The 27,905-nt window shown below is 42.3% G+C and overlaps 1 protein-coding gene across 2 annotated transcripts in view; it reads right to left on the bottom strand.

Moving 5' to 3' along the window:
• Positions 1-27,905, bottom strand: part of LOC126248333 (constitutive coactivator of peroxisome proliferator-activated receptor gamma-like) — a 725,840-nt gene that overhangs the window by 595,022 nt on the left and 102,913 nt on the right. For both annotated transcript variants that reach the window (XM_049949229.1, XM_049949228.1), the window contains one exon: positions 1,540-1,641. The gene's annotated coding sequence lies outside the window, so the exon portion shown is untranslated. The remainder of the gene's footprint in view (positions 1-1,539; positions 1,642-27,905) is intronic.

Genomic DNA, 27,905 nt, shown 5'->3' with positions numbered 1-27,905 from the left:
ATTCCGCGAAAATACAAAACGAGCTGCCCTTCTTTGAACTTTTTCGATCAATTCTATCTGCTATGGATCCCACACCTAACGGCGATACTCCAGAAGAGGGTGGAAAAGCATACCTGTAGCATTTTCTAAGTGTTCTGCCAATAAATCGCAGTCTATGGTTTGCTTTCCACACAACGTTATCCATGTGATGTTGCATTTTAAGTTATTCGTAATTGTAATTCCTAAGTATTTAGTTGAATTCACACCCTTTAGAATCGTGTGTATTCTGTAAACAGAATTTAGCGGATTCCTATCAGTACTCATGTGGACGACTTCAGACTTTTCATTATTTAGAGTCAACCGCCACTTTTCTCACCATACAGGTATCTTGTCTAAGTCGTTTTAAACTCTGATGACTTTTTAAGACGGTAAATCACAGCATCATCTGCAAACAGTCTAAGAGGACTGCTTAGATTGTCTCCTAAATCAATTATTACATCAGGAACAGGGGAGCTCCTATAGCACTTCTTTGCAAAAGCCGGATATCACTTCTATTTTACTCGATTTTTTCCGTCGATTACTACATACAGTGATCTTTCTGACAGGAAAACACAAAACCAGTCGCACACTAAGACGATGCTCCGTAGGCACGCAATTTAATTAAAGTTGCTTGTGAGGAACTTCATATTTATTGCTGTCACATGGCATTATCATTTTTAAATCACACTAAAACGTATTAAGATACACATTCACATCTATACTGCTACAAGAAAGTAACATCGACATCTCAGTGAATAGTTCGGTCTCTCTGTGAGTGAAACTGCACTGTCGCAAAACACGGCAACACCGCACTATGTGGGAGAGAGATTCTCGCAGTCCAGTTTGTACCTCGCGGCTAGCCGTTCGGATGGAGAATGAATCCTCTTGGCTACTAGCAGTAAAAGCTGGGGGATGCGCAGAACTGCAGATAGGGCCACCTTCCAACATGATGCGAGTTGTAGGAGCGGTGGAAATAGAATTAGGAAAAAGAATGAGACCGGTTGAACGAGAGCGAGGCGGGAACGACGAAAGGAAGAAATAGAACTGGTGAACTACCATTCCGGGAATGAGACTGACTGCGACCGAAATGAACTGTGAACGACCGTTCTTTAGAGGTGGTTCCTCGGTCCCTCCGTTCACTTTCGTGAACAGTTCCTTTGTACCCGTTCATTTGGGAACATCCCACCCCACGGGCATTAGGTTTCCCATAGCCTTACAAGCATGTATACTTACGGCGTAGTGCTTAAAGTGGAGAACAGCTCATCTGATCCACGAAAAGCAGCATGTTGGCGAGGTTATGAACTCCAAAGCGAAGGTCAGACATGCCAACGTCAACTCACAATGTCAGTGTAGAATGCCTAGCTATTGTTAAAACTTATGCTCCCACGATGTGAGAAGCAGTTACGTGGTAATTTGATAATAAAATATGCCTCGTAGACTTGTACATAAATTTTCCTTAACATAAATTTCCACCTTCACAAGTTTACTGCTACGATTATGTCGATGTCTGGACTTACTTACTTGTGTAACCAACTTCTTTTTCTCAAGAACAGAACGAAATCCGTACACAGACGCTCACAGACAGCTTTTTAACCTTGTAGACAGGGCATCCACAGGTGGTATCTGCAAAACAATGAATCATGAAAGAGTAACACAAGCTAAAATACTCACTAATATGAAAAATTTTTAAAGGACCTTTAAAAACTTATAAAACAGAGGAAATTATTCTCACATAGCTAAGTCATAAAAGCTAAGTAGCCCGGAACATGGAACCCAACATTACGGTGTCTGCTCAAACTAATAAACCCCAGATGACGGTAAGTCAACGAGTCAAAATCAGTCTGACGTACAGGTCCAAGTCCAAAACGGCCGTCCGCAGCTCGTGGTCTCGCGGTAGCGTTCTCGCTTCCCGAGCACGGGGTCCCGGGTTCGATTCCCGGCGGGGTCAGGGATTTTCTCTGCCTCGTGATGACTGGGTGTTGTGTGTTGTCCTTAGGTTAGTTAGGTTTAAGTAGTTCTAAGTTCTAGGGGACTGATGACCATAGCTGTTAAGTCCCATAGTGCTCAGAGCCATTTGCCAAAACGGCCGGCGGAGCCTAGACACCTTACATCACCGCAATCGTCTGGTAACACGAATATACACATAAAACTATATAAAGACCTGATGAGCAGCTAGTTTAAAGAATGGAAGGGGTGCTTACAGCGAAGTGGCGCAATAGTCCAAAGAACTGGACAATGTGTATCAAGCAAGTGACTTGTTAACAGAAAAGGTGATACAAAAAAAAAGAAGATATGATGAGGATGTGGTTTCCAATCCCTCGAAACCGGTTGTGGTCTAACAATAAGAAGATTAAATACAGTTCAAGGGGCTTCTTAATCAACAAGATGATTAACCTCATAAGCTTGCCTTGTGCTCAGAAAGTGGTATGAGACATTCATACTTCAGTGAAAATCAAATATATGTACTAATAATTGTAGCAATGCTGATCATTCGCACACCCAATTAATCAAATAAACAAACATGAACGCGTTCAGGTTTATTCGGCTTAGCTCATATATCACTGTCCCGTTTTGTCTGGGGGAATGTTCTTTATTTCTAGATGTGATGGGGAGTCCCCTGGCAGAGACATCACGTACACTTTGCACGCATTCAAAAATCAACTTACGATTCGTTGAGAACTCAACAGTATGCATTCAAAAACCAGTTGGGACGCGTTTCAAAATCATACGAATAATCGATAGACCAACGTGCGCTGGATGCTGGGCGCTTTGTGAAAAAAGGTTTTTTTATCTTCAAGAATATGGCTTTCGAACTCGCTGCAATTGCTGCCCGGGGCAGATATCCCGGTTTGCCACCGCCTGCCCGACCACCGTAATCTGATCCACACCTGAGTCTAATGTCCCTCAACATGGAGGTCATTAGAGACAGAGCACAAGCTCCCTGGAGCGATTTAGGGAAATCAAGGAAACCCCAACCCAAATCAGTATGGTTGAAGTCGGATTTTGAAACATCGTCCTCCCAAATGCGAGTTCAGTGTGCTAACCATTGCGCCACCTCGCTCGGTGCCTGAACGCGAGCCAGCGATTATACATTAATGGCAGAATTATATCAATCCCGTTTAGGGCTAGAGGTCATTACACTGTACTGGTGTACTATCTTTGACTCAGTGCACAGACACCATTGATTTTGGCATATTTAGCTGTCCTGTATTATAGCTTGCAGTACACCATTTCAAGGCACTGGAGCATTGAAGATTTATCAGGTTTATCACAGACAAGTCACTCTTATCGTTAAATGTCAGTTAATCACGCATCAACAATGTAAGCCTCCGAGAGAAAGTACAATAACCGAGATTATAACAAAAAGTGTCACAACACAGTACTAACATAATGGATTTGGTCGTAGATTGTGCAGTTAAAGGATGTAGGTTTGCATCCCACTCTGTGCTTGTATTTTTTAAACTAAGCATTGTTGAAAAATTCTGGGGCATTATTAATAATATTGAAATAAATATTTGGCTGTGTATTTCCAAATATGTGGTTAGGCAGGAAACAATGACGAGAGCTGACATTTTCCAAGTGATAAGAGGAGCAATAATATTCATATTCTTCCTTGTCACAAATATTTGGTTGTTTATAAAGAAGTATATAACAAATATAGGTTGTTGGCTATTTGTGTTGTTTCTAGTGCATACAAAGATTATGAAGAAACTGATACATCAACTGTTACAACCAATGGCTCTTCCGGTTGCCATATTTCTGCCGCTAACGACATGTGCCGCTTCACATGAGCAGATTGGTGAATAGGTCTGTAATGGTTTAAAACTAGATGGAGGTAACGTATACTGCTTTCTCTCCGTTCATCGTGAGCTAGACATGGATGTCAACAATGCGCTATACACTGATGAGCCAAAATATTATGACCACCAGCTTAGTATCTTGTTTGTCCGTCTTTGGAACAAAATTCATCACTGATTATGCATGTCAGTGTTCCTAAAGTTTGTTGGTAGGTTTGTAGAGGTATGTGGCATTCGACATCTACACAGAGGTCATGTAATTCACGTAAGTAGCAGGCCGCTGATTTGCGTACTCTGTGATGGTGCCCCATAGCGACCCAGATGGATTCCATAGGATTTACAGCAAGCGAATTTGGTCGCCGAGACATCAACATGAGTGCACTATAATGCTCTTCAATCCACTGTAGCACGGTTCTGGCTACGAGACACGACAATGAGACAGCTGAATGACGACATAGCCGTCAGGGAAGACATCAAGAATGAAGGGATGTAGCTGTCAACTTGTCTTTGATTACTACCACAGGTCCCATGCATTCACAGGAGAATATCTCCCTTAGCGTAACACTGCTCCCACCAGCCTGCGTTCATGGCGTGCTACACGTTTCGAGCTGACGTTCACCGCGATAGTGGCGTTTGTGGAGATGACCAGTGACGTAGGGTCATAAAAATGTGATTCACCTGAAGAGCCGACCCGTTTCCATTGATTGATGGTCAAATCTCGATGGTTCCATGCCCACTGCAATCGTAACTGACGATGTCGTTGGGTGAGCATGTGAGCACATAGAGGTGGTCTGCGGCGGAGCTCCATGTTCAACAATGTATGATGAACTGTGAGCTCCAAAACACTTGTACGTGCACCAGCATTGTGCTCTTTCGCTGGAGATACCACAGATCACCATCTATCCCACTTTTCGATACAGACAAGCCTCCAAACGCCACGTTCTGTGAAAAGTTATGGATGTCCTACCATTTAGCACCCAATGGTAGTTTCACTGTCCTTCCACATCTTTCTGTAGATGGTCATGACAGTAGCATGTGAACATTGGACCAGCATGGCGATTTTCGAGATACTCTTTCACAGGTTCTGCGTAATAATAATCTGCCCTTTGTAAAAGTCGCTTATCTCAATGGATTGACCCATTTTCAGCTCATATCTTTGTCACAGTGATCCCCTGTCCGTGTATGCTCTGCTTACATACTATTGATAACACGTCACGTCCTCGCAATACCACCAGGTACCATCCAACTTCGTGGTGGCATCCAATGTCTTGGTCATAACGTTCTGGTTGATCAGTGTGCATTCTCCTGTGAGTGTTGTTATGTCATTGGATTCTCTTCTTCGAGCATAGTCGCATAGAATTAAGGTGGTTTAGCGCGGTCCAGCGGTAACGAAACGAACCCACTAATTACCGTCGCATTTAACGTGCACCCACTCTGCTATATTGCTGTTGTTTGCTGCGATACACGCATTCGTATGACACGTCCATATGGGCACAATTGGCCAAATGGAAAAGGACTGTCCAGTGAGATTTGATACAAGAACCACCCGGGTTCAACGTGTAATACAGTGATTAACAAATAAACTTAATTCATTCGATACAGAAATAGCCAAAGTTACAGGATTCACGTTCCATTTAAGTGATGACTAGTTCTGGGTTATCTGAACCCATTTTCAAATCATTCAGACAGACAAAACAGTATTTTCCGAAACAGCATATCAACCATGTCAAGATTATACATGTACATAAAACAAAGTCAAGCTTAACCATGAACAGTGACAGGACAAACTTATGACAGTTATATGCTTGTTCTGCCACTGTTCATGGTTAAACGTGACTTCGTTATATGAGGTGGGTTCAAAAGTGGTGACTATATTTTTATGAAAAAATATTTATTAATTCATCAATATTCATGTATCCCCTTCAAAGTAATTCCCCTCAGATACAATACACTTGTGCCAACGCTTCTTCCAATCCTCGAAGCATTTCTCATAAGCACTTTATGGTACAGCCTTAGAGTACTTCCAGTGATGCTGTTTTTTTCCTCAATCGTTGTAAATCTTCGCACTTTCATAGGTCTCTTCAGTTTTGGGAACGGGAACAGGGGGCCAAATCCGGTGAATATGGTGGCTGAGGCATGATTGTCGTATTGTTTTTTGCCAAAATAAAATCTCTCACAAGTAACGATGAATGAGCAGGTGCATTGTGATGCAAAAGCCATGAATTGTTTCCCCACAATTCCGGACTTTTTTTGCGTATTGCTTCACGCAAACGGCGCATAACGTCAAGGTAATACTCCTTATGGACCGTAAGACCTTGAAGCAAAAACTCATGGTGCACTACGACACGGTAATTGAAAAAAAGAACAGTGAGCAAAATTTTGACATTTCATCGAACTTGGCATGCTTTTTTCTGTATTGGCTCTATGGGGTGCTTACATTTGGACGATTGGGCTTTCGTTTCGACTTCATAACCGTAAACCCATATTTCATCACCAGTTATGACCCTTTTGAGCAAATCAGGCTAATCAATGACGTCATTCAAGAGCTCCTGAGCGATGCTCATGTGACGGTTCTTCTGATGAAAATTGAGAAGTTTTGGGACAAACTTCGCTGACACACGTCTCATGCCTAAAACATCCGAAAAAATTGCATCACACGAGCCGACCGATACGTCAACATCCTCAGCAACTCCTTTTACGGTAATCCGACGATCTTCACAGCTTTGATCTTATCATCTGCTGTTGATGTGCTGCGGCGTCCACAACGGGCCTCGTCATTGGCATCTTCTCTATCATCTTGTAAAAGCTTGTACCACTTGTAAACATTTGTTTTTACTTAGAGCAGACTCACCGTATGCCACTATCAACATTTCAAGTGTTTTATAGCACTTGGTCCTATTTTTTACACAAAATTTGATGCAAATTCTTTGCTCCATTTTTTATAATAATCGAAAATTGCCGATCACATTAAAACCGTCTAACCTTTCTATCTGTCAAAAAAAAAAAAAGTATGCTGTACACTTGAAACTGTGAACATATGTGCGGGACATGTGTACCAGCAAAACAAAAAAAAGATCGATAATCGAACGTACATTGCCCGTGCAATTTGAAAAGTCACCTTCCTTTTTGAACAGCCCTCATACATATACACTAATAAGCCAAAACATTATGTCCAGTGCCCACACCGACGTTGGATGCCACCTGGAGGTATTGCGAGCACGTGACGCGAAAACAAAAGTATATAAGCAGAGTACGCACGGACAGGGGATCACTCTAGCAAAGATATGGGCTGCAAATGGGTCAGTCCATTGAGATAAGCGACTTTGACAAAGGGCAGATTGTTACACAGAACCTGTGAACGAGTATCTCGAAAATCGCCATGCTGGTCCAATGTTCACGTGCTACTGTCATGACCATCTACGGAAAGATGTAGAAGGACAGTGAAACTACCATTAGGCGCTAAATGGTTGGACGTCCACAACTCTGCACAGAACGTGGTGTTTGGATGCTTGTCTGCATCGAAAAGTAGGATAGATGGTGATCTGTGGCATCTCCAGCGAAAGAGGACAGTGCTGGTGCACGCACAAGTGTTTTGGAGCACACTTTTCATCATACATTGTTGAACTTGGAGCTCTACAGCAGACCATCCCTGTGTGTTCACATGCTGACCCAACTACATAGTCAGTTACGCTTTCCGGTAGACATGGAGCCATCAGGATTCCACTGTCGATCAATGGAAACGGTCGGCTCTTCGAGTGAATCACACTTACCTCTACTAGGTTGCTGGTAGTCTCCACAAACGCCACTATCGAGGCGAACAGCGGCTTGAAACGTGGAGCACGACACGGATGCAGGCTGACGAGAGAAGTATTATGCCATGGGAGACATTTTCCTGCACTTGCATGGGACCTGTCGTACTAATTGAAGACACACTGGCAGGGTCAGCCATGGTGGCCGAGTAGTTCTAGGCGCTTCAGTCCAGAACCGCGCTGCTGCTACGGTCGCAGGTTCGAATCTTGCCTCGGGCATGGATGTGTGTGATGTCCTTGGGTTAGTTAACGTTTAAGTAGTTCTAAGTATAGGGGACTGATGACCTCAGAGGTTAAGTCCCATAGTGCTTCGACCCATTTGAACCATTTGAACACACTGGCACCTGCATCCCTTCATGTTTGGTGTGCTTCCTGATGGTGATGTCATCTTTCAGCAGTATATCTCTCCACGTCTCGGTGCCAGAACCGTGCTACAGTGGTTTGAGCAGCATTATAGTGACTCACACTGATGTCTCGACAGCCAAGTTCGCCTTCTGTAAATCCCATGGAACCCATCTGGCTCACTATCGGGCGCCATCATCACATACGTGAATCAGTGGCCCGTTATTACATGACCTGTGCGTAGACAGCAAATGCCGCATAGTCCAAAAACCAACCAACAAACTGTTGGATCCCTGATACCCAAAATCAGTGATGTATTTCGTTCCAAAGACGGACAAACAAGCTAGTAAGCAGGTGGTCATTATGGTTTGGCTCATCTGTATATGTATAATCATGACATGGTTTATATGCCATTTCGGAAAGTATAGCTTTATCTAAAAAAAAAGCACTTGCCCGCGAAAGGCAAAGGTCCCGAGTACGAGTCTCGGTCCGGCACACAGTTTTAATCTGCCAGGAAGTTTCGTATCCGCGCGCACTCTGTTGCAGAGTGAAAATTGCATTCTGGAAACATCCCCAATCTGTGGCTCAGCCATGTCTCCCCAATATCCTTTCTTCCAGGAGTGCTAGTTCTGCAAGGTTTGCAGAAGAGCTTCTGTGAAGTTTGGAAAGTAGGGGACGAGGTATTGGTAGAATTGAAGCTGTGAAGCCGGGTCGTGAGTCGTGCTTGGGTAGCTCAGATGGTAGAGCACTTACCCGCAAAAGGCAAAGGTCCCGAGTTCGAGTCTCGGTCCGGCACACAGTTTTAATCTGCCAGGAGGTTTCATATCAGCGCACACTCCGCGGCACAGTGAAAATTTCATTCAAAGTTTTTTCTATATGAATAATTTGAAAATGGGTTCTGATAACCTGGAACTAATCATCATTTAAATAAAAAGCTTATTTTGCAACTATATCAATCTTATTTCGAACTGATTAACACAACTTGGTGTACTGCAATTAATCCAGCATGCTAAAAATCTATAATACAAACGTAAGACTCAAAATGGCTCAAATGGCTCTGAGCACTATGGGACTTAACATCTATGGTCATCAGTCCCCTAGAACTTAGAACTACTTAAACCTAACTAACCTAAGGACATCACACAACACCCAGTCATCACGAGGCAGAGAAAATCCCTGACCCCGCCGGGGACAAACTTAAGACTTCTAATGCCTAACACATAGGTATTGCTTGAGCAATGCAGTTATGTGCAATGACAGAGTAAATGTTTATTTTGTTTATTTGCATGGCTGGATGAACAAGGAAATTACACATCCCTTCCACTTTTTATGCTTGCTTCTTCCTCCATCGAATCCTGCTCACTCACAAAGGACTTTCTCGCCTCATCCAATGGATATCTAGCACACAAAGTGGCGTGATTGGGGGTGATCATGTGCTGTCATTGTGGATCTTTAGAGTATAAAAAGAGGAGTGATAGACACAGCAGAACACTATGGATGATTCTTATTACTGGAGAATCTATACACTGCTGATACAAACATTGGTAATAATAATTATATCGAAGATTTTATGCTTTTTAGCATGATGAATTTAAATGTGCTTACAACTGGTGCAGGACATTTTTCGAGTAGTGTTTCACTACTTGGAGAGCTCTCGAAAATAACGTACAAGAGCCTGAAATCGAGACTTCGCGATTGGTAATATGCGTGCAGAGTCTCTATGTGTATGTGTGTGTAGAGGTGTCAGCGGTGGATGGTTGCGGTTCAGATGCATAACTTGCTAGCTGTTCGTCTATAAATGACGCTGCCACGTAGGTGCACTTTGTAGGTAGAGAGGGAGAAGGAAAAGTCTCATAGCCCAAGATGCTACCTGCAGTCGACATACTGTCACCTAACGAATAAATTATTAATGGGGTAATAAAAATAAATACCCAAAAGCTACAGTTTGTAGGTGTCCTGAAAGGGTTGTTTATATGCACCAGAGATGGAAGGTATAAACAGAAATAACGAAGCACATCTGGTAAGCAATTAGAGCATATTCTTAAGGGGAAAACAACTGAGCAGCAACAGAAATCAGCTCTGTACACATGTCATATCCCTGTTCCAGACCCTTACACGATAGAGTGGAAGACAAACAAACATGTATAACTGTTTCCAGACTTTTAAGTTTCCATCACGTGCAGCACTACAGAGTCTGAAGACAACCTCTCTGATGGGTCAGACAGTACACGGAATTGTTTCCAGACTTTAAGTTTCCAAACCATCCCTCACCTGCACCAATCTCTGAGCCTCATATAGGTATGAAGCGACTTCTATTATACTTTTCATGGTCGTTTTATCCAAAATGCATGCATATGGATCATCAGGAAGAGAGGAGCTCTTACAATTTTTTAGTAGGTTGGTGCATAAGACATGACAATATTCTCACAGAAAATCAAACAACACAATAGTATGTCAGCGATATGACCATATAATTATGGAAAAAAAATATGAACAATGACATAAAATCGGTAAAATTCGAGGAAAACCTGGTATAATCACGATAAAATTGATGGGAAATACGTAAAATCGAGAAAACCTACTAAAATTATAGAAATTGACTGAGAAAACATACAATTAGAGAAAAATAGTATGAAATGAGTACTGACTGAAATCAATAAAATTACGTGTTCTGGAGGATGAGAGTAGACTGATGCTACATGAATAAAGTCAACGAACAATATAGAACAAGATGATATTAAAAAAAAAATGGTAATCGTTGCGAATTCTAAATTATAGTCGCGTGTTTGCGTCCAACTGTCATTTCAGCCCTCGTCTAAAGTTATGAGTCTGGTTGAACATCGAAGATAATTTGTTTCACATTCTACCCACCAGCAGTAACAAGTACTTGCAGAAACAATTCCACAGGACAGCTCGTGGCTGCGTCACGGACAGAACAACTTACGCTCGAACGTTTCCTCGCGCTGCAGAGGCTACCTGCCACCGGCCAGACGCCACCCGCCGCCTGAAATCCGGCGCCGCCCAAGCGAACGCGGTGCGACGATGTCAGGGTATGTATCAACTGTCATTTTCGAATTTGAAATTCTAGTTATCATCTTGCAGTTAAGCATTGGATTTTGCATACTTCAAAATCATGAACTACGGTTAAACTTTGTAAAATTGAGTCGCAAGTGGTAAAAGGTGTAACATCTGCAACACAATATTTACGTTTGGTATAACAGAGGGGTGAATGCAGAGGAGGCCGCTAAAAAGATTTGAACTGCGTGTAGAGCGAATGCTTTTGGAAAAATACGCCATAAAAAATATTATTGTTTGGACAAAGATGGTTTTGGCATGAATGATTTTCCACATTAAGGAAGTCTCGACTACTGATATATGTGATGGATTACCAGTTAACCATCAGGCGACATTTCCATTCAACAGGCAAAGTTCAGAAGTCTGGTGTAGGAGTACTGCATGCTCTAATTCGAAACAACGAAAATCAACGGAGTGACTATTATATAACGTCATCAGGTCGGTCATTGAGCAGTCCTACGCAGTACTGTTACTGGTGACGAGTTATGATGCCTTTATCGTTAACTTCTTAAGAAGAAATGAAAGGCTGAGCCCCACCAAAAGAAGTAAACTCGAGCAAAGAGCAGTGTGAACATAATATTTTACATCTGATAAATCCAAAAACCTGTTTTGGGTTACGAATTCTGCCCCTAGGGGTGTGTGCATCACAGCTGGAATTTGTTGCCAACAGCTGAGACACCTAGCGGTCGCAGTGTAAGATAATCGACCGACAAAACATCACGTGTGCTACTGAATGATAAGGCACTTTGTTGATCTGAGAAACAACTGTCCAGGAGATTGACAGGAAGTTCATCTCTCAGGCACTTGTATTGATAGGGAAGTCCTCGCTCAAGCACTTGTCCCTCTCATCATACACTCGTAAAATTTTACCTTTCCCACTCTTGATCGATCAACCGTCAAGGCAATTCATTTCTAGACGAAAATACTCTTCAAAATACACTGGTTTAATGACATCGTTAGAACCAGTAGGTTTCCTACAGGTGCAGAATTTGTAAACTATCTTAGCCTTCTTGTCAGATTGCTTCAGATATCGTGAAAGAAAATTCTGCTGCTGATTAATTTCTCTTTGATGATTACTTTTGCGTTCAGTAAACTCATGCAAAACGCAGTTAAAATATTCACTGTACTAATACAAATTAAATTCAGCTTACTACACAAACATCACGACTGCAGTCTATCTTCATAAAGCATTAAGTCTCTGTAAGACGACTGAGCCTATTTTAACACGAATTAGTAGGATATTAAGGACATTTGACTTCGAAAAAGTCTGTATTGACTTCATGTCCTGTATCATTCGCATTATGAAAATGTGGCAGTTCATACATAAAATTATGTTTTCACAACAACAACAAATATGTCGGCAGAAAACAAAAGTGGCATTATGAATTTTGCAGTACCATAAGGTTTTCGCTCTGACACTAAGGGGTACTAAAAGTACCAAGACGAACTTTGCTTGAGCGTTATCTAACGATTCCCTTATTGAGCTTGTATCTGCCTGCTTGTAGCTCTGCTACAGAACAATTAAAAATCTGGCTTCCAGCGAGTCTAGAAAGGCGAACGAAAGCAGCTAGCACCTGGTAGCCAAGCATGTTGCCTGGGAACTGGTTTTTCCTAAAGTGGGTAGACATCATTTTCAGGTTGAATTGTTGGCAAATGTCAGTCAGACGTGTGCCGTTGGTGTAAGTGTTTCGGTGTGTTGAATTTGTGCCAATGATTTATCTATAGGTTTTTTCAGTCCCAAATAGATAGTTGAAGTCTCCCATTACTATTTTCACCTCATCTTGTGTTCCAGAATTTTTCGACATTTTCGGTGTTTTTCTTATTTTCGATGGTGGTGGGGGCATGTGAATTGATGAGTGTATATTTTTTATTAGGGCTCTGAATGATCATAGTCATAAGTCGATTGTTGATGGGTGTGATTTCTTTGACAGAGCTGATGATAGATCTGTGTTCGAGAAATACCATGCCGAAGGTTGGTACGCCTTTCGCTACCTTTTGTTGTGTTTTGCTTTTGAAGACGCGATAGTTTCCGTAATGCAAGGTTTCACTGTCAGTTAGTCGTGGTTCTTGAAGAGCAAGGATGAGAATTTTTTGTCGGTCGATTTCTTATGTGAGATTATTTAGTTTTCGTGTTTAGATCAATGTATCGATGTTTAGTTTTCAAATGCATGTTTTCTGCTTGTAGGGAAATTTACCAGAGATCTCCGATATTCTCTGCCGTGCTAGCCTGCACCCCCCAGAATCCCAAAATCCAGCTGCCGCCTGTCGACGAGTGGGTTGTGTACCACCTGGGGTAAAGTTGACTTTGCTTGCACAATTCATGTTTGCTTGTGTTTCATTGGTTTGGCCTTGGTGATACCAGGACCGGACAGGACCAGAGCGTGTTCAAGCCTTTGGAAGCAAATATTTTTAAAAAAAATAATTCAAATGTGTGTGAAATCTTATGTGACTTACCTGCTAAGGTCATCAGTCCCTAAGCTTACACACTACTTAACCTAAACTATCTTACAGACAAACACACACACACACACACACCCATGCCCGAGGGAGGACTCGAACCTCCGCCGGGACCAGACGCACAGTCCATGATTGCAGCGCCCAAGACCGCTCGGCTAATCCCGCGCGGCGCAAATATTTTCAGCCGAGCTCATTGAGCTAACAGACGGTGACCAGAGTACCGGTGATTTTTACTGAGACGTGTCTGGATTTTGGGTTCAACGGGTTGAGTAGCCGTTCAGGATTGTGTTAGTATATGGTTCACCCCAAGTATTTGATTTCCTCGGATCCATCCATATGTGGGAGGCTTTCCCCTATCCGCCACACGGGATTATTATTATTATTATTATTATTATTATTATTATTATTATTATTATTGTCATCAGCAAATCCCATATGGTGTATTTTCCCACCACTGAAACAGATGTGCATTGTCCGATTCAATATTTCCATCACATAAATATGGGTTAAAATTACGTTATATTGCTGCTAGCAAACATATTCATCACTTTTTCTTAGACAGTTGCTACCTGTTACTCCATTAAAGGAATTTATGTGCGCGGCGTTGTTGCAATACAGACGTTCAAATTATCCGATTTCTGAAATTTCATTTCGATACCAGATCGTTATAATCGGATGCAGCCAGCCAGTCTTAATGTGGATATCCGACTTCGGCTCTCGTCGTATGATAGACTGGGTAAACCACATTCTTAATCGGACTGTTGAATCTAGATCATTTACCTATGACAGGGCCTATATTCTTAAACACTATGGAAAATACTAACACAATGTTCTTATTACAAATACACTATTTAAATATAAATATATGAAGTAACGAGATAACAGTTTATTTACAGGAGCAGAGCCCCATCCATCAGAGCAGAGCAGTGCAAGATTGGTTTCAGGGCCAAGAGAGAATAAAACTGTTGCCGTTTGTTCCACGATCACCAAACATCAACCAGATAGAGAATATGTGGGCAGAGCCAACAAGGTCGTTGCCATGTGGACCTACAAATACAAGCGATCTGTGGACAAATATAGAAAACGTATAGTGCGATGTAAACCATCACGCTACACTATGGACGACTTAATGAAATCAATGCCCCTACGCCTTCGAGAAATCTTACATAATGATGGTGGGTGGGTTGGTTACTAAAAGTATACTCGTCCACAGAACCCATGTGGAAAATTACCTGATAATCGGTCAAGCTTTGCTTTTTCGCAGCTCTTTAGAATACAAGTCCATTTACTTTCAGTCTCCTCCTTACAATTCTTACAATGCAAGGTAATTGGAAAATTTCATCCACTCCACGCCAACTAAGGAACTGATTGTTGTTCAGCACACAGCAATCGTCACCCTCACTGGAATCAATGACTGTGTGTGTGTGTGTGTGTGTGTGTGTGTGTGTGTGTGTGTGTGTGTGTGTGTGTGTGTGTGTGTGTGTTCACGCACAATCTGAATCAATACTATTAACATTAGAGAGACAACCAACAATAAATGTTGCATCAAATATGACTGTAAAGTATTTTAATGCGCTAGGAAGTTACAAACTGAACTTTTACCCAACCCACGTCCTGCATATTGCGTTAATTAAGTAATGTGTATTAACTCCATAATATCGCTAGGAGAGACAGTGTGCTCTTGTTGTCGTGGCTCGTGACAAGTGCAGCTATTACCAGTGCCCAATGCCACCGCGATTTGTTTATGTTGGCTCAGCGTGGCCACTGCAGCAGACGCTTTGCCATAAACAGAAAGAAATCACCTTGGCTCTGATTGCAGTGAGCGGACATCACTGCCTGCATGTTCTTATAGTAACAAACGTGAAACTCTACTCACAGGTGCCATGGAGGAATTGGAACGGATATCATGTCATTAATCATCAGAATATTAACCAGTGATGAACTGTCCACTCTATTTGAATCCCAAGAAAATAGGAACCTTCTCACAAAGGAATGTGAGGTGATATCAAAATTTATCCAACGTACAAAAATTAACTGCAGAGCTTTCATGCACGCATTAGTAGCACACAAGGAAATATTATGTCTTCGAAGCGTATATTTCATTTCCTCTTCTCATATCAACGCCCTTGTTTTACTATGAAGTGAGAAAATAAACACGAAAACCTAAAGTTTCTGAGAAGCATATAAGCCATTTCCTCTTCTCACATCAAAGCTTTTGTTTTAGTATGAAGTAAAAAAAATAAAGTCTAGGGTTCTGAAGCATAATATGACACCAGACTCTTATCGTAGGCTCTATCAGAAAGGCAAAAAGCTGGGAGCTGTCCATTCTTTTGTCCAGCAGTCTGTTTCCTTTCATGCATTACTACCACTCGATGACTCTTATTTAAGGACTTGCGGGCATCAAGTTCTTCAGCAGAATAAGCCTCATGTTATTGTGCTAATTACGGTATGGAAAAAAATGCAACAAAGACGAGTTCCCCTAGAGCATTGAGGATATTTGCACATGTCAGTATTCAGCAATGACTGCCAGCTGCCACAACACTTCACAGAATCCATGCGGCCGGCCATACAACTGTGAGTGCACTTGAGACTTCATTCAGTAAAGGCGGGTCCACACAGAGTGCGCCGTGCCACGCCGCGCTGCGCAAAACTGTGCGCGGGTGAGCGCATCCAGTGTGGACGGCGAACCGCGCCGCGCCGCGCAGTGTTCTGGCTGTTGTCGGTACATCAAAGAGAGTGGCGCGTGTGCGCGCGCTTAGTTTAGACGGGGCTTCGGCTGGCAGGCGTGGTATTTTATTGCGTGCGTCAATTCGCTGTGACAGGTCATGTGTTCTCGCGTAGGTGTCCTCATTATGGAGTGGGACCGGAAGCAAAGTGAGAACCTCATAGAGCTGTGTAAACAAAGGCGGGAACTGTGGGACCTAAAAGACAATAATTACCACATGAAAACCAAAAAAAAGTGATGCTTGGCAGTGGGTCGCGAGTGGCGTCGACTGTGGAATCGACGAAGCAAAAAAAAAAAAAATACATCATTGTTGTCTTCCTACAGAAGGGAGAAAATGAAGTCGAGGGGCATTGGAAAAGGTAACTATTCATAAACAATGTTTGTAACAACACAGTTTCCCATTTACATTTATTATAACATCGCACTATTGTTTCAGGGCTGACAGACACTTACAATAGTAAACTGGTTACCTTTCCCATTATTTGAATTCCTGAAGGAACGAGACACTCCCACTGGTACAATACACACAGAATATGTACGTACATGTTATGTAACAATTATCGATAATATAGAGTCAGATTCTATTAGCACTTTAACACACTAGATAATTAGGCCAAAGTGTAGTCTTCACAACGGTGTAGTGATAACAAACACGTATATGCTTTTATGCTGCCTCATCTTGCCAAGGTATACGTCCATTTTTGATAAAATAGTCGGCTATCTCTTCTCGAATAGCTCGGGCATTTGACGAACTTTTTCTTGGCACTGCCTTTAAATTGCATAATGACATTGGTTGTGCTTCCCGTCTCCATGTTCCTTCCACTAAAGTGCCATCTGGCAGCTCACTGTCCACTGTGTCGTCTGGAGCATACAAACTGGAAGATTTCTTGCTCTGTCTCAAATAATTATGCAAGTAAATAGTTGTCAGTACAATAACACTGGCTTTTTCTGGGTCCAGAAGCATTGGTTTCCTCATGACCCTAAAAACGGATGTCAGGATTCCAAAACAATTTTCGACAACTCGACGGGCTCTTGAAAGTCGATAGTTGAATGTTCTCTCTTTTGTACCTTTCGCATAGGCGCCTGCGTATGGTTTCATCACATTCTCATGCAAAGCAAATGCTTCGTCGGCCAATATAACATATGGTGTCATCTGTTCACGTGCAGGAAGTGGTTCAGGTCGAGGTATGTTAAGGGAGTTGTCTTGCAACTTCTCCCACAATTTAGTGCTTTTGAATATTCCGCCATCAGATATACGACCTTGTGAACCTACATGTGCAGACAAGAAATTTTACTTTGCATCCACCAGAGCAAATAACACAATGCTAAAAAAGTTCTTGTAGTTATAGTACTCGCTGCCGGTATTTATTGGTGCCTGTAACATTACGTGTTTACCGTCCATCTTTTATCAAATTCCTCCGAACATCGTTTCACTTTCTTCTGTAGTACTCGAAAACTGAAAAGAAAGGGTTTCAAAGAAGTTACAACATATCTTGTCTTAAAAACTGAAGAATTGTCTTTGTTACATAATCGTGTCAAGTGTGGTTGAAATGAGCGTCTACAATGGGCAGTTCTAGAATGAAAGCTTGCGATAGCAAGAATTTCTCTTGTGTCGGGCCCACAGTGATATAATCTTTTCTGAAGGAAATCATGGCGACATTGACTGTTGACAAATTTTTAGTATCATGTCACAACTGCAGTTTCGGCGTTAAGCCATAATCCTGCATTTTGCATAGAATTTTCATTCCATATATGAAATTCGTACTGCAATATTTTATGCTCAGAACAAGTGCATGCCGGTTACAATGATATAACTTAAGATATTTCGAAATTCAACTTAACGATGGCTTACGGCCGAAACTGCAGTCGTGACATTGTAATAAGAGTTTGTTAACAATCAATGGCATCATGTCTGCCTTCAGAAAACATCCGATATCAATCCATCGACCATTGTTCACAAATTTAACCATACTTGTCACACTAGTGGAATTTCCGAGTTAGCCAAGAAATATTACTACTTGTAGAGTCGATTTAGCCGTATAAGTCAATTAAAGGAAAAGAAATTACTTCGTACTGTACCATAATGAAATAGAATTCTGGCTGTGGCATTTACTGTCAAACCTAATACATTATAGCCTAATGTTTCATTTCAGAGATCAAGAAAGCCAACAGGATTGTACGGTAAATGTCGCCGAAGAAGTATTACATCTAAATGACATTACTCGGGAGAGTCCTGGCGAGTCACCTCCTATTAACAAAGAAGAAGGAATGGCATACAGGGGAAAGGTTTTCCAGTCCCCAAAAAAACCGGCCAGTAAACGTAAGAAGAAAGAAGATCCGATGCTCATGAAGGCCTATGGCATTTTGGAAAGTGTGGGAAATGTACGTCCCGACGAGTCTTCCACATTCGGGGAAATATTGCAATGAAGCTCCGCAAATTTGACACCCACAGGTGATCAGTGCTAATGCACAGAATAAACAATTTGATTTTCGATGCCGAGACTATTTGTATGCACGTCATCTGACATCAGATAGTTCGTCTCCTTCTGTCGTCCATTCTCCCCAAAGCAGTCCTGTTCCCCACCCACCCCTCTCCCCAATGCAGTCCTATTCCGCAACTTCTCCTTCGAGTCACTCCAGTCACCTGTGCTCGTCTCTCATCAAAGGGTTGTCCCTACTCAACCAAGCAGCAGTAATGAACAACATGACTCTATCTCGCTCTGTCTACCAGATTCAGCTCTGCTCCAAGAACCTCCATCATATGCTTTTTTGTAGTGCTTCATAAATACATTTGATTAAGCACATTCTGTTAACAATAACGTGTTTCAGACATTTTTATTTGTATGCGGATATTTACGTACATAAGGTTGTAACGAATAACAAAACTGCAGTCAATAAATAATTGTTTGTAAGGAACTTTCTTTGATGTAATGCTATCAGCCCTCAACCTCTTTTACCTTGTACACATTTGACTTCGGACAGGTAACAACTTTATGCAAATAACTTAACTACAAATCCTTTGAAAAGGATGGTTTCATTTAACGACAATGAACAATAATAACTTCTTACCTTCACAAAGGATTTCAGTGCATTATTGACAGCGGTGCAAGCTTCGATGACAATTGTTGATATACTTTGTTTAGATATTTTGAACAGATACATCAGACTTGTAAAGAAATCTCCAGTTGCCAGAAAGCGCAAAGTTATTGACAGTCTCTCTTTGGTAGATATAGCACGTCTACAATGTGTCTTTCTTCATTATGTTTGGTTCGATCACTTTCAACAGATATCCGAAGTCTTCGAAAGACATTCGATAAAAGTTTTCAAACTGTCCACTGTCGCCTGCAAGTAGTTCACTGAAAAGATCATTTCCACCGTACAATGCCCTACTCTTTAACACTGGGGTTACCCAATGACAATGATTCTTCCTCTTCTTCCTTAACTGATGGTACAGCACAATAAATGCGGCACTCACAATCTTGGCTCGCTGCATCTTCAGACGTGCGCGCCTCGGAACGGCGCGGCGCGGACGGCGCATTCTACTGTGCTACAGCGGCGCGCGGGCTGCAGCGGCGCGGCACGCCGCGCTCAGTGTGGACCCGCCTTAAGACGTCAGGAGATGGACGGAAATGTCAAATTAACGTCACTTTCCGAGTCGTATTCAATCCAGAATGAGGTATTACTAAGGTAGTTGAGCATTCTAGCAATTACACTTTGATAATTCCCATATGAGTATTCTGATAGCCAAAAGAACCCGTTAGTGTGAAACCATCGGGAACTGCATTAATAGCAAACTGCAAGAACTTGAGACAATACGTGGACTCTTCTCTTCGCTGGGTAGCCTATAACTGTTATTTAGGATTCTCTCCATCCTAGGCATAATGCAAATGGAACTTCACATTGGGTTGGGTTGTTCTGTCACATTCATGAGGCGCTTTCTGATATTCTTGACAAACATCAGCAATTTCTATCACAGCGAGTTACAGCTTTGTGATGATAATGGTACATGTTTCCAGTGGGCGCCGTGGTGTTACGCTGTCAAACTGCTTACAGTAACGTTAATGGTAGCGCACATAATTTAACACTGACTACCTACTTAAGTAAAGATAGTGTGGTGGCGTCGTCGCTTCTCTTTATTTGGCATCAGCTTGGGAAATCCGATTTAACGAACATAGTACTCCATTCGCGAGCTGCTAATGATACAGTATGACTACAGAGATCATCGTGCGGGTTTTACATTAATTCTGCAGTGAATTGCTTAACAAATATTACCCTCAGCTATGCAGCTAGAATGACACATTACACAGGTACTCTACGTTACACGTGGTTAAGTAATTATACAGTAATTATACAGGATGTTTCAGGAGCAATAGTAAATATTGTAGGAGATGGTAGTATAGACAAATTGCAGAAAAAATGCCACATAACATGTGTCCAATTTTTTATTTTCGTTTCGTATGTTGGTCCTTACAGGACCCAGTTGTCTACACTTCCTTGAAAATGAGCTTCCAGCGTTACTGGAAGAGGTTCCTTTGGCTACAAGAACGTGTATGTTCCTCCAGCATGACGGGGCTCCTGCACATTCTAGTCCTCAGGTGACACATTGTCCAAACCTAACATTTCCAGGAAGATGGAGCAGTAGATATGTGGACTTTTCTTTTCCACCAAGGTCCCCGGATCTTATCTCTTTGGATTTTTGCCTGTGGGGATGGTTGAAGGTGAAGCCTACGAAGAAAAAAGTAAACCCGAGAGCCGATTTGATCGTTCAGATTATGAATACTGCAGCCCTCATAAAAGAACACAAAGACGACCTCAGAAGAGCTACACGTGGTGTTATCAAGAGAAGTCAAATGTGCATAGAAGTTGGTGGGGCAATTTTTGAAAATCAACTTTGGACGTCCTCATCTGCATTTGCTTTGAGTTTTTTAGGGTTAAGTACTAACAGCTGTATCTCTGCACTCAATAAAAGGTGGATGCATTTATATGTAATTTTTTATGCAATTCGTCTGTACTACCACCTGCTAAAATATCTACTATTCCTCCTGAAACACCCTATATATGGATATATGTGTGGTGTCTGTTCTTCCGGACATGTCCGAAAGAAAAGACACTACGAATCCGGGTTCTAACCTGGTCAGGCACAAATTTTCATCTGACACCGTTGTTCTATTTTAACGCCCATGACAGCCTGGACATACGTCCTTCGATATTTAATTGATTAAAAAGTCTGTCTGTTTCGATTCGTAGTGTCTGTTCTTTAGGAAATATCCGAAAGAACACACACACACACACACACACACACACACACACACACACACACACACACACACACATTTTTATCTGAAGTGCTGTCGGAAAATGTTTGGCAACTCGGTGATAGTGTCGGATTGGAGCTGTATCAACCTACTCATTTCACTAGATTTAATTGTAATTTTCTGAACAATTCCTGTTTAATAATTGACAGCGACAGTGTCTCTCATCGTTTACTTTGTCGGAAACCTGCTTCTTTCTGCCCTTGCCTGTACTACAGCAATGAGTGATTGCTCACATTCTTGATGCCTTACTGGACGTGCTACTGCAACTGTAGCCATAGATTCAAATCCTGCTGGAAAAGTATGTTTCAAGTCAGATGGTTTAGCCCCTCCCCTACTGTCACTAAAAACGATCACAACGAAATTAAGTATAGGAATCCTATGAAACCCTTGAGTTCATAAAGCGGTGCTGTGCAGATGAAAAAAGTAGTTTTTCACAGTTATCAGATGACAGATGGAATTTCTCAGGTTCCACTAATTATGACTGCATTATTAATTCTTGGTTCACAGGCGCTTTTCTGTCGCTTATTGTAACTGTTTTAATGTTAGAGCTGGAAGAATAGACATCAGATTTTTGCCATATGGAATATTCGAATTCACCTTAAGTCTTCAAGTTTCGAACAAAGGCAGAATATCCGTCAGAAAAGACGACAACAAGAAGACAGGCCATGCCTGTCTTCTGGCGAATGTACCAATGACAGTGATCTCGATAACAATATTGTACAGCAAAGATACGTTGGCAACTCAACCACTGGAGAAGCTCCAAAATTGTAAATCGCGTCTGCTGAATACGCTTTCAAGGTTTCGGCATGATTAAGACAGCAAAACACAAACAATTGTCGCAGTTATTTATTTATGACATTTAGTTTGCACTCGGTGCATCGATGTATCACAACTAATTACACTCAAGCCCCTAAACCTAATTACAGAAATGTGAATAAGACTCATGACATATAATGAGGGTATTGCGGGCCTTGCCACACGTAACATTGAGACGAAGCATCAGCTAGTATCCTTCCTGGCAGTATAACTGAAACTTGGCAACAGTGCAGAATATGTTTGGCAACTCTGTGACCGACGAGGAGGAGGAGATTAGTGTTTAACGTCCCGTCGACAACGAGGTCATTAGAGACGGAGCGCAAGCTCGGGTGAGGGAAGGATGGGGAAGGAAATCGGCCGTGCCCTTTCAAAGGAACCATCCCGGCATTTGCCTGAAGCGATTTAGGGAAATCACGGAAAACCTAAATCAGGGTGGCCGGAGACGGGATTGAATGTGACCGACGAGTTACTTCCTTGATGGCACAGAACTATCCTGCTAAATTCACTTGATATTATCGTGTCATTTCAGTTGAATAATGTGAGTGAATTTCTCTTGAGGTGTGACGTTAAGGATATCAGTTAATGCTTTTGAGGTAACGAAAATCGTTTCACACGGTAAATACAACTATTCTCGTCTCTTACGTTGCGAATTATCTGCCATCGCGGCTACTGGGCCAGTAAGTAAGTCAAAGGCACAGCACCTATTCGCTAGCTCCTACGTAATGTGCATGCCTGTCAGGTGCACGCTGCATTTGTTCGCCTTTCAAGACTCGCAGAAAGCCAGATTTTTAATTCTTTTGCGGCAGAGTTACAAGCAGGCAGATACAAGCTCAATAAGGGAATTGTAAGACAACGCTCGAGCAAAATTCGTCTTGCTACTTTTAGTACCACTTAGTGTCAGAGCAAAAACCTTACAGTACTGCAAAATTCATAATGCCACTTTTGTTTTCTTCCGACATATTTTTTGTTGTTGTGAATACATAACTTTATCTATGAACTGCCACATTTCCATAATACCTGCGAATGATACAGGACATGAAGTAAATACAGATATTTTCGAAGCTAAAGTAGGTAATATTCTACTAATTCGTGTTAAAATAGGCTCAATCGTCTTACAGATACTTAATACTGCAGTCGTGATGTTTCTTTAGTAAGCTGAATTGAATTTGTATTAGTACAGTGAACATTTTAACTGCGTTTCCCGTTAGTTTACTGAACGCAATAGTAATTATCAAAGAGAAATTAATCAGCTGCAGGATTTCTTTCACGATATCTAAAACAATCTAACAATGCTAAAGTAATTTACAAATTCTACGCCCATAGAAGCCTACTGGTTCTAACGGTGTCATTAAATCAGTGTAGTTTGAAGAGTATTTTCGCCTAGAAATGAATTGCCTTGACGGTTGATCGATCAAGAGCGGTAAATGTAAAATTTTACGAGTATATGATGAGAGGAACAAGTGCTTGAGAGAGGTCTTCCCAATCAATAAAAGTGCCTGAGAGATGAATTTCCTATCAGTCTTCTTGATAGTTTTATCAAATCAACAGAGTGCCTCATCATTCAGTAGCACACATGATGTTGTTTTGTTGATCGATTATCTTACACTGCGACCACAAGGTGTCTCAGCTGTTGGCAACAAATTCCAGCTGTGATGGACACACCCCTTGGGGCAGAATTCGTAACCCAAAACAGGTTTTTGGATTTATCAGATGTAAAATATTATGTTCACACTACTCTTTGCTCGAGTTTACGTCTTTTGGTGGGGCTCAGCCTTTCATTTCTTCTTAGGAAGTTAACGATAAAGGCATCATAACTCGTCACCAGTAACAGTACTGCGTAGGAATGCTCAATGAGCTACCTGATGACGTTAAATAATAGTCACTCCATTGATTTTTGTTGTTTCGAATTAGAGCGTGCAGTACTCCTACACCAAACTTCTGAATTTTGCCATTGAATGCAAATGTCGCATGATGGTTAAATAGTAATCCATCACCTAGTATCAGTAGTCGAGACTTCCTTAATGTGGAAAATCATTCATGCCAGAACGATCTTTGTTGAAACAAGAATATCTTTTTCTGGCATATTTTTCTCAAAAGCACTCGCTCCACACAAAGTTCAAATCTTTCTAGCTGCCTCATCTGTATTCATCTTTCTGTTATACCAAAAGTAAATATTGTGTTGCACATGTTACACCTTTTTCCACTTGCGACTCAATTTTACAATGTTTAACCGTAGTTCTTGATTTTCAAGTATGCAAAATCCAATGCTTAACTGCAAGATGATAACTAGAACTTCAAATTCGAAAATGACAGTTGATACATACACTCACAGCGCCGCGCCGCGATCGCCTGGGCGGCGCCGGATATCAGGTGGCGGGTTGCATCTGCCCGGTAGCTGCTGGAGCGCGAGGAAACGCTCGAGCGTGAGCTGTTCTGATCGCGACGCAGCCACGAGCTGTCCTGTGGAATTGTTTCTGCAAGTACTTGTTATTGCTGGTGGGTAGAATGTGAAGCGAATTATCTTCGATGTTCAATCAGACTCATATCTTTAGATGAGGGCCGAAATGTGGTAAAAAAACAGTTGGACGCGAACACGCGACTATAAACTTAGAATTCGCGACGATTACCCCTTTTTTTAATTAATTAATTTATTTTTATATATTTGCTGAGATCACATAGCACGCCCTCCAGGCGAAAAACAATTATGGGTAATTACAATCAATAACACAAAATAAAAAGGGAATTACAGAATATAAAGAAAACGCCCTCCTGGAAGAACAGACAAAATGGCATCCGCATCCCGCCAACTTGTGGGTAGCCGCACACTGAATCCCAAGGTAGTGAGGCATGTTCCAGGCACATCTTCACGAAGAATATTGCATTTGCCGATACATTGGATCGAGTCCTGGCATTACACAATCTCAGTGAAATCACCTTGTGATACATAGGACACCCCAGCTGCAGGGGGGATCGAAGAAGGCACAACCCAAAAAGTTGGCATAGTACTGATGGTATCGCGAATGGTGCACGAGAAAAGTAAAGCAATCTTGCAGGAACGTCCAAAAATCAAGAACACTCTATCACCTTCATGGAACAAATAAGAGATCGAGAGTCCTTTTATCCAGATCACAGTGTTGGTCTTCATACGTGGGAAGTAAGTCTCATCTGGGAACAGAAGAGATTTGAGTGTAATGGCATGGGGAGACGTACATAGAAGAAAGGCAAGCATGTCGTCAATCAGCTGCCATACCTCTGCAGAAGATCCACACATCAGTCGATTTTCGTCCGTATCAAGTGCGTGACAACGAGGACCCAGCGGCGAATCTGCCATTTTTATGGCATGTAGACGCTGTTGTGCCATGTAATTTCTATTAACGACCAGATACCAGGTCGCCTGTGTGCTCGTGTCAAGGAGGATATGGTGCATACAACGCCAAACCACGGGCCATGGGATTGTAGGATGTCAGCTTTCCACAACATTCCTAGTATGATTTCTCATAATTAGGCGGTAAACATCATGTGCGGTAGGGTTTCTGGTACTAGGCAAGTTGCCTTGGACATAACTGTATTCGATGAAATAGGTCCTGACATGTGAGAGTGAGGAAGAAATATGGGCTACTGCAACACGTGCCGGTTCGGCGGCGGGTCCACGATTTAACCATCGTACTTACATAAGGGGCAGCTGCTCTCGTTTGGACATTGACAAGGCCGAGGCCGCCATCTCGAGGAGGAAATGTCGGCGTGTCATAGCAGAATTTGAGGATGAGACCCGCATTTAAAAAGTAACCGAACGCCGCCTGAAGTCTGTGTGCCATTGCATTTGGCATCGGTAAAATCTGTGTTAAATGGGGCAATCGCGAGACTCGATGTGTGTTAACAAAATCCACCCTTTGTAACATGTCCAATGCTCTTAGGAGGTTGCCACGAACGTTAGTGCAGATAGCTTGAAGCAGGCGTTTGTAGTTAAATGAGATCATGCGCTGTATATCACGCATGAAGGTGATCCCCAAACATTTGAGCTTGTCCACTAATGGCAATGGAGCCACGCTGTCTGTTGGAAGACCTCTACTGACGGACATAGCACTAGATTTCGTCAGATTCATACGGCTGCCCACAGCAGTCCTGTACTGGTTGATCCATGCCAGTGCCTCTCGCACTTCATCCTCTGATAGAACCAAGAACACCACCACCACATCATCTGAGTAGGTGCGGCAGATGAAAGCATTCCCCCTCATTGTTAACCCTTTGAGCCGGCTCCTCAAACCATGTAACAGTGGCTCAAGGGCGATGGCGAAAAGCAGCATTGACAGCGGACATCTTTGACCCACCGACCGCCTAACATTAATAGAGCCCGCTTCACGGCCATTGACCAGCACTCGTGATGTGGCACCTTGGAGGAGCCGCAAGACGATGTGTATAAACCTGTAGGGAAAGGCCATCTGTCTGAGTACGTTTTCTAGAAAGGCATGACTCACTCTATCAAAGGCGTGGTCGAAGTCCACTGTCACTAAGGCACCGTGACAGTGGCAGGTCGTGGCTTGGGCTATGGCGTCATGGTAATCACTGAGTGTCATCTGAATGTTACTGTCAGCACCAAAGCACGTTTGACCCAGAGACATGACTGGAGGAATGACGCGCTGAAGGCGAGCGGCAAGAATCCGGGTAAAAATCTTGAAGTCACAATTTAACATGGTCTATGGTTGATAATGCCCAATCCCTGATCTCCCGATGGCTTGGGGACTGGGATAAGCAAGCCTTCGACGAATTCGGGTGGGAGAGGAAGGTCAGGGTTCATCAGTTCTTCATACATTGCAGTCCAGCATGAGCCCATAATATCATGGAATGTATGTAAAACTCCAGCAGGAACCAATCTGGACCCGGGGCTTTATTCGCCCCACCGTTATGAAGAGTATTGGCGACATCATCAGACGCAACTATCACTGTGAGAATATCCGCAGCAGCCTCATCCACGGTACTCGTCAGGGAAAGGACATCAGTCGTTACCGCTATGTTCTGGTCCTCTGCTGCATAGAACTGGTTGTAGTGATCCACAAAGGATTTTACAATGTTATTCTGGGACGGCAATCGACGACCATCTGGCATGTCGAGGGCGTTGACCAGATTTCTCCGACACCACTGCTTCTCTCGGATAATATGATGCATGGACGGGGGCTCTCCTAGTACACAATCGTGACATCTTGTGCGTACTATTGTGCCTCCAAGGCATTGATGCATAAGAGAAATAATCTTCGCCTTAATACGTTGAATTTCAATCCGTTGTTAAACAGAGGGCCATGGTATGAGAGTTCACGGAGAACTGTGAGATAGTATTCCATGGTATGTCGTTGCCACAGCATTTTGTGCATGGAAGGATGGTTGTACCTCCGACGGGGTGCAGACTGGTGCTTCCACCACAGAATCATCCATCAGGGCAACATCTTGATAAGTGTGATCCTCATCGTCTTGAGTGTCCTTCTTTGACACATCCCAAGCATGTCTTCGGCTGGCTATCATAAATAATAATTGCACAGCAGCTACCAACATATAAGTA

The sequence above is a fragment of the Schistocerca nitens genome, chromosome 3 (assembly GCF_023898315.1).
Source record: "Schistocerca nitens isolate TAMUIC-IGC-003100 chromosome 3, iqSchNite1.1, whole genome shotgun sequence".
Taxonomy (NCBI): Eukaryota; Metazoa; Arthropoda; class Insecta; order Orthoptera; family Acrididae; genus Schistocerca; species Schistocerca nitens.
Note: the sequence above shows the minus strand (reverse complement) of the source record. Positions and strands in the feature narration are given on the sequence as shown.